Source organism: Tupaia chinensis, unplaced genomic scaffold (genome assembly GCF_000334495.1).
Source record: "Tupaia chinensis unplaced genomic scaffold, TupChi_1.0 Scaffold000423_1, whole genome shotgun sequence".
Lineage (NCBI taxonomy): Eukaryota > Metazoa > Chordata > Mammalia > Scandentia > Tupaiidae > Tupaia > Tupaia belangeri.
In genome coordinates, this window is record NW_006159928.1 from 5,323,438 (window position 1) to 5,334,544 (window position 11,107).

Here is an 11,107-nt window from a genome sequence, read left to right on the forward strand (position 1 = left end):
AATTACCGAATTTCTTTGCATGCTCAAGGGGCATGTTTCTTGAAGCTCACACCATGGATGCACTTGTGAATATTAATGGTATATTCCCAGGTCACCACCTTATTGATGGCAGAACAGCGCTTGTTCTTCTTGCCACCCTTCTTTGTGGGAGCCACTCTGCCCAGCCTAAGTTGGAAAGAAAGATGGCAAAGACTAGACTTTGTTTTACATTTTTTTTGGAGAGGTTTTTGTTTGTCTGTTTGTTTTTTGCTATAGGGCACATGTGCTCGCAAGAAAGACAGAGGTACAGAAAGCAAGAAATCTCACACACACACACCAAGCATATGGCCAGGCCGCAATCCCTTCTCCTCCAATCTCCTCTTGGGATCTTGGGCACGCATACACACGCACCCGACATGAGTTTAAGCCACTAGGTCTGGGACTCAAATCACGGTTGACTAAATGGGAGTCCAGCGACATAGTCATTACACCAACTGCTGGTCCCTGTTTTACAATTTTAGTCAGTTTTATTTCTCTTTGGAACTGTACTTCACAGTAAAGAACATCATAGACAATTCAACATATACTTCCAGAACAACCAGCACAGTGAGTTTCAAATGTTCACAACATAATATAAGGTTAAATGTTGAGGGTACTAAATATGTTTTTATCCTCAATTTGTTTATTACACACCATATAATGCTTTTAAAGTCTATTCTGTACCTTACAAATATGTGTATGAATAGATATAAATTATAATAAATAATTTTTAAAAACAGAAATAAAAAATAGAATACACATTCAATTACCTCAGAACTCTTTGTCTAGACCTGCATGTTAGATCAGTATGAGGCACAGCACCTCTGCTTTTATGGTTCACAATAAAGATCATACAAGCTCCTAGGCCTTCCTAAGATTGAAGAAGCTGAAACTCACTAAGGGGAAGACAGGTGAAAATGTGATACGTGGAAATTTCCCTAAGAACTAGTAAAAATTCCTGCAAGTTAATTATGTTGTACTCAGAGACAGCATCATTGTTTCAAGGAGCATTATTTTTTTTCATTCATGATAGAAAACTGTGCACCTGCACAAGAGAAAGAGAGAGGGGAAAAAAAGAAACACCCTCCACAGGTTTTAGTCATACCATGATCCCCTTTCTCCAATCTTTCTCCCACCAGGATCATGGGCACACACTCACACACCCAGTTGACCAGGACCAGGCATTGAAACCATGGCTGCAATGCCAGTTCTGAAATCCAGTACACTACTGACTGCCACAGACGTGGGCCACGGAGCATTTACTGGGAGACAGCTATAGACCTCATAGTTGATAGACAAGTGCTTGGTCTTGACCTGTGGGTGATGGAGAGTAGTGTGTGAAGAGCTTTGAAATATGAATCTTAGTCTTAGACATGAAATGACTTTGGGAAAGGACATTCCAAGCAAGCAGGGGATAATCTAAAACATCACAGAGAGACAAGAAACAGCATATGAGTTCAAGAAAATAAAAGCAGCATGATTGTTAGTAAAATTGACAGGCAGTGATGGTGAGACTAATACGTAATAAGTGCCAATAAATATTGTATGCTGAATGAGAGGCAGATAGAAGCAGAGGACTTTACATTCCTTCTACACTAAGATATTTAGGTTTGTCTTGCAGGCAACGGAGAACCACTGATGGGAGAGGAATGTACTCAGACTTAGGTTGTACCTAAGTGCTATGATGTTATATCTAGGTTATCCTATGTGCTATGAAAAAATAATTTAGGGCAACAAGAAAAACATAGAAGACCAGAAAGAGACAATGGTCCTAGAGAGAGAGAAAAGTAAATGACTTGGAGAAGTCAGAGCTGAAATAGTGCCTGATGAGTGATTAGGTGAGAGGAGCAACAAAGAAAAAATGGAGCCATAGGCTTTTAGGGTAATAAAATTCTTGATAATGACACCAGTTTATAAGGAAAGTGCATGGAGGACCAGCCAGGTGGTGTGGTGTTTAAAGTGGCTGGATCCCACATGGCCAATTGTACAGTTCAAGTCCCATACCTGGCAGCTTAAAAACTATGCCAGGTACATGTACATGCCTGCTCAAAAATCCAAAACGAGAATGGAAGAGAGGGGATGCGGTGTGAGAAGTGGTGTTTTCTCACTTTTTCTCTCCTCTCTGTCTCTTTCTCTCTGCCTCCAGCAAGCACATGTGCCCAATAACAAATTTAAATAAATACATAAATAAATAAAATTTTAGACTTAAGAAAAAAAACCAAAGTGCATAGACAGCAAGTAACTACTAACTTCAACTTTGAACACGTTGAGTGGAGCACTAGGTGAAGATAAACCTTAGCAAACATGTACTGAGCTTTCCTGTACACCAAGAGCAGTTGTAAGACCCTACATTCTTGAATTTGCTGCATCTTCACAACAGTCCTCATGAGGTAGATGCTATTTCTAACCTTTTTATTTTTATTTTTTTTATAGAAACAAAAACAAGGTGCAGAGTGTTTAAGACCTTGTAAATGACAGAGTCAGGTTCAAACCCGGTCAGGTTCCAAAACATGCCCTCTTAACCTCTGTGCAAATGGGTATGTATTTGCTATAAGATGAAAGCCAAGAGCCCTCACTCTGTCTCTTCCCAGAGAAATAAAACACGCACAAATAAAGAATCAAAGTAATGATTTAATTTTTTAAATACACATAATGCAAGAAAACCAACCATTGGGTTATGAATGCCATTATTGTTAGTGCTATAACACATAGTTAAATCTCAATCCACATTTTAATTTACATCTGGTCTTCAAAAAAAAGCAAGATATAATTTTTGTATTCATTTGTCAAGTCATGATTCTCTATATAATTTATTTAGAATAAATTAAAAAGTGTACACCACTTGTTAAACAGAAAAGTTAAAATTGGTTTTTATTTGTTGTATAAGTAATATTACAGAACATAGTAATATATACAGATTTCAATATGATCTTTAATAATAGACCCAGCCTGATGGCGGAGGAAGTCAGTACTAACTGAACTACAGTTCTGGAAGCCATAGACTACTAGCACGTTCAAATCCCTTGGTCGGCTTATAATCATTCCAGGTGCATGCCCAAGATCCTGTTGAGCTGGAAACCTGGGGAAAGGTGTCAGAGGGTAATGAGACTGTCAAAGTGCTTTTCTCACTCCCCTGCCCTTTCTTGTGTGCACACATGCACGATCATTCATAAAATTAACTTTTAAAAATTATTTAATAGTAATCTATCTAAAACTTACTTTTGTTCTGCCTAAAATCACTTCTTTACTTTCTAATTATTTCGCAAAAATACAATGAATTCTTTTTTAATTCCTAAGAGGGTTTAGGAGGATATTTATTACTGTGAAATGGGTTTGAGTTTTAAAATGTTAGGAGCTACTGCTCAGTACCAGGATGTAACTTCTGTCACTTTAAGATACAGCCCATAGGTCATAGTGACCCATGAGCAATGACAATGATAAATCTGAAATCTTTTCATTCTGAGGTTTGTGCTGGAGGGTTTGGCTTTGTCTCCTTGCTGTGTGACTACTATAGTACGGTTAGTACAACCATGCTTAGCTGATGAGCTAATCTGTTAAGAATTCAATGCTACGTGCATTTGACTTTAATCTTTCATAGATCAAGACATAGCACAGCCCTCTTTGAAAACATAGGTTAAGTAGAAAAGACATGTGATGCATTCCCAGAAATGGAAGAAAAAACTTTTAACTTCCTTCCTGGGGTAACTGAGATGCTAGAACTTACTGTAACCTTAACATCAGGCAAAAGGAGGGTCTTGACCTTTGGCTACTCCTTCTTTCACTACCATGAATTTTCTCCCACTTTCTGGCTATGACACAAGTTTTGTTCCTGGGACCAGCAGCTGGCGTAATGGCTATGTCGCTGGACTCCCATGTCGCTGGACCCGTTGGCTTAAACTCATGCCGGGCACATGTGCGTGCGTGCCCAAGATCCCAAGAGGAGAATGGAGCAGAAGGGATTGTGGCATGGCCATCCTCCCTGAGGGGTGATTTCTTGCTTTCTGTCTCTCTGTCTCTGTCTTTCTGGCAAGTGCACGCAGCCTACAGCAAAAACCTCTCCAAAAAAAATGTTTTGTTCCTTGAGATGTGGCCTTCAGAAAAGCTGAATTCAAGCAGTGTAACACAGGGTTCTAGAGAGCTCATGCATGACGACTGAGCAATTGAAATATGCTACAGTACAGAGAAGGTAGATTTTTGTATTTTACTTTAATTATTTTAAGCTTAAATTTTAAAACGTTACCAGTTTTACTTAATGAAGAATTTCTGAATATGTTTAGAATAACTTTGTATTGTAAATTGTGTGATATCTAAATACAAATCAAGTCTCCAAACTAAGATATGCTGTAAGTGTTAAATACACATCAGATTTCAAAGATTTGGTACAAAAAAAGAATGTACACTCGACCTTTTACATCTTTGGTTTCTTCTTCTGCAGATTCGAACAACTGTGGATCAATTTCCTCCCCATCTGTGGATGTGGAACCTGCAGATACAGATGGCTGGAAGAAACTTGAGTATCTGTGAATTATGGTATCCACAGGGGTCCAGGAGCTAATCCTCCGTTGATACTGAGGAACAACTGTAAATGTCTCATTAATCATTTTTATGTTGATTACATGTTAAAATAACATTTTGGCTACATTGAGTTAAGTAAAATATATTATTAAAATTAAGCTCACATATTTCTCTTTATTTTTAATATCACTATTAGTACACTTTAAATAATATACAGTCTTCCAAAAGTTTATGAAAATAGATATTATGAAAATACTGTGTTCATATTTCAATACTTTTTTGAAAAGGGGTATGTGCACATGCCAGAGAGTGAAAGAGAGGGAGAACCCCCCCCAACAGGCTATAGTCCCTTCTTTTTCATTTATCCATCCTATTGGGATATTGGGCACACATACATGTATCCAGTGTGTCTTTCCAAATGCAGGAGCCAAGACTCAAACTGTGTGGTTGGCTATGTGGGACCCAGCTTCCTTAACTACTGTATCATGGGATGGGCCTTCAAGATTTTCTTGTACCAGCAATAAAACACATCAATGCTGTCTCTATCGGGAAACTGCAAGTATTGCCTGATTCCTGCTTGGTGTCTGGAGATCTTCCTAAGTATGCCAGGTATGTGCTTGACCCTCATCTGGGCTGGCTTGAGGGTAGATTATAACATTGAGACTCTGTTGGGGATGCTGTTTTGTCTGTGTCTCTCTTGCTCATGAAAGGAATAAAAAAATAAAATAAAAAACCTATATTTCATTTTAAAAACAAATACATACTTGAATTCCATTTTTTTATGAACTTTTTGAAATCCCCGCAAATGTGGTTCACATTATTTCTACCAGACAGCTCTGGTCTATAGCATGAATGATGGTGTCAGAAGAGACTCAGCTCTGCCCAGGGGCTGGCTGTTGACTTTAAGCAATCTACTTAACTTTTTAAACCTCTTCTCTCAACTGTAAACTGAAGAAGATATTACTATCATTTGAACAGTATTTATGAACAGTGAATTTTACATAATTCAGCGAACAAAAAAGTTTACCACAGTCTCTGACTCATAGAAAAATATCCTATAATGTACACTTTTAGAATTGTTCTAATCACTATTCTTTAACAATCATCTAGAAGTTTAGCAAAAGAATACACCAAAATAAATGTTACTTGCCTATGGGTTGACTCTGGTGTCTCATGACCAGATAAAGTAACCTCATTTTCCAAAATGAAAAAATTATTTGAGGTCAGAAATAGGTTGTTTTCATATTTGTAAGTTTATTTACATTTTTAAATCACAATTTTTAGTTAATGAAATGCTTTTATTTAAAACGATGAAATTACTTAAAATTCAGACTCTCCTGGAAAATCCAGCGCATGAGATCTACACCTAAGAAACAGTAATGGTCAGTATTTCAAAGGACACAAACTCACCAATCCTCCATTTAGGTATAATTTTGAAGGTTAAAGTAAGGAGAATATTGCAAATAACTCTACACATCATTTCATAGGTTAGATGAAATGAATCAACTCTACAAAAAGCACAAACTACCATAACTCTTCCAATAGGAAATCAAGAATTTGAAACTCCTCACCCCTATTAATAAAACTGAATTCTTGGGAGCAGCTAGGTGGAGTGGTGGGTAAGGCGACTGGATCTGACATGGCCAACTGTGAGGTCTGAGTCTCAGACCTGGTGGCTTGAAAAACACTCTGGCTATGTGATCATGCATGCCCAAATCCTGAGAGGGAAGGGATTGTGGTGTGGCCATCGCCCAGGGAGTGCTTTCTTGCTTTTCGCTTTTCTCTTCTCTCTTTCTCTCTCACTCTCTCTCTCTCTCTCTCTCTCTCTCTCTCTAAGAGCCTATGCCCTCTAGCAAATTAAAAAATAAATAAATAAAGGGAAAAAAAGAAATATAAAAAAGAAAAGAACAAAAATTGAACTTCTAATTTTAAAACACCCAAAACTTCCAGGCCCAGGTAGTTTCTCCGAAGTATTCTACCAAACGTGTAAAGAATTTATACCAATTCTACACAATTTCTTCCAGAAAATAAGGAGGGAATAAATGGGCTATTTTTTAGTTTACCTGGCCTCTTTGCTCCCGAACAGGCAAGACACCTTCCCCACTCAGGGGAAGCCTGAGTCCACACTGCTCCTTTGTCCAGGATGCTCCCCAATCATGCCCATTCACCAGACTCCTTCCCATCACTCGTCTGATCACAGCTTATACAGCCCTGTGCTACTTCCTTAGGGAAGTTCAAGGCAGATGAGGGACCTTGTCTTGTGCAATTATAGCTCCTTGTATGTTTCTGCTGCGGTGTTTATTGCAGTTTTAGTTAATTATTTGCAATTACATGTCTAAGGTCTGCCTCTCTCTCTAAGCAATAAACTGTAAAGTATTAGGGCAGGGAACTAGACAGCCTTATTCACTCTGTCTCTGGCTTGGAGCCCAATGACATGTTTTTTGTTTTCTTTTCTTTTCTCTTCTTTTTTAGACTTTTGCCATAGGGCATGTGCACTCACCAGTATTGACAAGAAGAAGGAAGGTGAAAAACCATCCCCCAGGGGCATGGCCACATTACAATCTTTCTCTTTTATTCTCCTCTTGGGATTTTGAGCACGCGTGTACACACATTCTGTCTGTTTTTCAAGCTGGGGATCCAGGACTCAAACTGACCATATGGGATCCAGTGCCTTAAACACCATGCCACCTGCTGGCCCAAGCCCAGTGCCTTTGCTCTAGATATCATTAGATGGGTATTCATTGAATGTGTTAGGATTCTCCAGAGAAACAGAACAAATAGAATGTATATTTATCCACAAATATGTAAATAACATAAAATCAATAAGTTAAGCATATTGATACACACATGCACACAAAGAGATTCACTGTAAGGATTTGGCTCACCTGATTATGGACACTGACAAGTCCCAAATCTTCAGGGTGAATCAGCAAAGCTAGAGACCCAAGAGAGATGCTAGTGTAGTTCAAGTCTAAATCTGAAGGCTGGAAATGACAGAATGGAGACCCAGTTAGAATCAATGTCAAGTCCAAAGGCAGTTTTAAAAAGCTGATGTCTCAGTTCAAAGTCAGTCTGGCAGGATGAATTCTCTCTTGCTGGGAGGTATAAGAGGAGGAGTCTTTTTTGTTCTATTCAGACCTTCAGTGAACTGGGCGAGGCCCATACACATTGAGAGAGCAATTTGCTTTAAAGATGCAACTGATTAAATTCTTTTCTTTATTCATTATAGAGAGGAACATGCTCCTCTGTATCTGGTCACACCATGATCCTCTTCCTCTAGTCCTCTAGTCTGTCAGATACTGAGTACTCACAGGGGCCCCCAAGTTGATCAGGCTGGGAATCTTAACCTTGGTCCCCATGAGAGATCTTGCTTCTCTTTAGCAGTGCATCACTGCTGCACCACGGAGCTGACCCACGCTACTGATTTACGTGTAAATCTCATCCAAATCATCCTCACAAAAATACACCCAGATTAATATTTGAGCAAATATCTGGGCACTCCATGGTCGAGTCAAGTTGACACCGAAAGTTAGCTCTCACGTTGAGTTAAAAATAAGTGAACATAGAAAAGAAAGATTCCTTTGTGTAATTATTCTATCAAGTGTTATAGCCTAGTATGTTCATGCATCCCTCAGGCAAAAAGAAAAAAAATTTTAAAAAGTCATAGTCTATGGCTAAAGTTTATCTCTGTCTTTAGTTAAAAAATATATAGCAGCTAAATTCACCAGTGAATTCATGGTATTAGCTAGGCTTTGGACTTGAATGATATGTAGTAACATAACACCATTAACTGAGTGTTTTCCTTTGTGCCTATTATCTCTCATCTTCCCAACAAGTCTGTCAGGCTCAGAGAGTTTGTACAATGTGCCCAAGGCCATATAGCTAGTAATGGCACAACCATGACGGAAACTCATGTTTGTCTTCAGAGCTCAAAATTTTACCCACTTAAGTGCTTCCTGTTAAGAAAACAAAGTTGGGCCAGCCAGGTGGTATGGTGGTGGAAGTGGCTTCCTCCCATGTGCCCAACTGTGCTGTTTGAGTACTGGACGTGGTGGCTTGAAAAATACATTGGGCATATGTGTATGACCTGGATCCAGAGAGCAGAGTGGAGGAGAAGCGATTGCTGCATGGTCCCTTGGGGGGGTTGCTTCCTCACTTACTTTCTCTCTTTCTCTCTCTCTCTCTCTCTCTCCACTACCTTCCCCCCCCACACACAGCCTCCCATCTTTCTCTGGTGAACACACACACACCCTGTAGCAAATTAAAAAACAAAGTCAATAGGATTTCTCAACATTGTGAAACAACTTGCAGGCCAGTCATTTATAATTTGAGTCAATCCAATTTTCTTGTTAATAAAATATAAAAACACCATAGGGGTTACTGAAGTATTAACAGAACTAATGAAATATAGGAGTTTAGCATGGCACCTGGAACACTCTTAAACATGGGGACATAATTCAAGATATCTCAGTGGATGCTGAAATCATGGATAGTACCATATGTACTATGTTGTTTCCTAGACATATATGCCTCTGATATAGTTAAATTTATAAATTAGGCACAGTAAGAGATTAATAACAATAATAATAAAATAGAACAACTCTTGCACTTGGAGGTCATTATTAAGCAGGATAAGGATTACTTGAACACAAGTACTGCAATACCACAATGGTTGAGCTGATAACCAAGACTCACTAAATGACAAATGGGCAGGTAGTGTCTACCAGTGTAGATAAACTGGGCAAAATGATAATTCACATCCTGGAACCGAATGCATGAAAAGTGAAACTGCAGATAAGGGATGACCACTGTAGATGTTGAATGCATGCTAATGTGTAGCAGCTATTGCTCAAATTCTATTTGCTTATACCTGCATCTGCTTTTGCAGGCTTCCAGCCCCCTGTAAAATCCTCCTTAATTATTTCTGTAAATAATGGGAGGGAAAGGCATCAGGGAAGGAGCAAATTAAATGTATTCACAGTTAAGTCCACCTGCCACAGCCTCCTCATGGCCAGCAGCTACAACACTCTTCCCCCCACCTGCTCACTCTCAACATATTCTACACACATACACACATAGTCCACCCTCATAGCAATGGCCCCTTTTGTTCCAGAAGATCCTGTGGTCTGACCAGGGGATGCTATCTGAGACTGGCACCAGGTTGCCCTTCTTTTTCCTTAATCCTTCTCTGAGCAGATCCTTCTAACTCAAGCAAGTCAATTTATGCTAATAGATTCCTGCAGGTCATTGGGCCCACCAACTCTTAAATGGGACAAACATAGCCATTTCCTGGCTTAGTCACAGACTGGGCAAAACAACAGAATTTGCTACCACTTTATATAACAATAATGATCATCTGAGTCTTCAGAGAGTCATAATCTTTTTGCTAGTGGAGGGTCTTACTTGATGTTGATAGCTACCAAATGATCAAAGTGGTGGTTACTGAAGGCTGCAGTGGCTGCAGCAATTTTCTTCAACTAAAACAACGCTGATCTTTACCACACAGATTAACCCTTCCTTGCAGGAAGGATTTCTCTGTAGCACACAATTTTGTTTGATAGCATTTTTACCTACGCTGGAATTTCCTTCAAAACTGAAATCGATCCTCTCAAATCTTTCCCGTGCTTTATCAAGTAACTTTATGTAATAATCTAAATGTTTTGTTGTCATTTCAACTGATGTTCACAGTGTCTTCAACCAGAAGTAGAATCCATCTAAAGAAACCACTTTCTTTGTTCATCCATAAGAAATCACTCTTCATCCACTCATTTTTCCATGAGACTATAGCAATTCAGTCACATCTCAGGCTCCACTTCTAGTTCTTTTGCTATTTCTAGCACATCTGCAGTTACTTCCTCCACCAAAGTCTTGAGCTCTTCAAAGTCATCCATGAGAGTTGGAATCGACTTTTTCAAAACTCCTCTCGATGTTGATATTTTTACTTTCTCCCAAGAATCACCTTTTCAAAAGTTTATTTATTTGTTTTTGTTTTTGTTTTTTGTTTTTTGTTTTTACTTCATGAGAGAGGAGACAGATACCTCTAATGAAGTTTCAAAAGTTTCAGAATGCCATGATCCTCCACCCCCAGACTGCCGGTCTGCCAGCCTGCCAGCCAACCAGGATCACAGACATGACTGTGGGCATGTCCACCATGTTGAGCTTGCATCAGGATCTGAACCCAGGATCCAAACCAGGGGTTTCCCATGACTCCAATGTCACACATTAGTCCCCTTATTACTTGTGTCACCACAGCCGGACCCAAGAATGTTCTTAATGAAATCTAGAATGGAAAATCCTTTCCAGAAGTTTTTCAATTGACTTTTTCCAGATCCATCAGAGGAATCACTATCTATGGCAGCTATAGCCTGACAAAATATATTCCTTAAATAATAAGACTTGAGAGTGAAAAAATCACTCCTTGATCCATGGGCTACAGAACAGATGTTATGTTCACAAGCATGAAAATAATATTAATTTCCTAATGTATCTTTTTCAGAGCTCTTAGGTGACTGAGTACATCATCAATGAGCAAGTTTTTATTTTTTGTTTTTTATTAGTTGTCAGAGGGCAACTG

General features: G+C 38.9%; 1 long non-coding RNA gene across 1 annotated transcript in view; it reads right to left on the reverse strand.

The window, feature by feature from the left end:
• Positions 1-4,333: 4,333 nt before the first annotated feature.
• Positions 4,334-11,107, reverse strand: part of LOC114008963 (uncharacterized) — a 27,613-nt gene continuing 20,839 nt past the window's right edge. Inside the window, exons 2-3 of the long non-coding RNA XR_003550452.1 lie at positions 7,419-7,517; positions 4,334-4,597 (exon numbers count right to left, since the gene is read on the reverse strand). This is a non-coding gene — a long non-coding RNA (uncharacterized LOC114008963). The remainder of the gene's footprint in view (positions 4,598-7,418; positions 7,518-11,107) is intronic.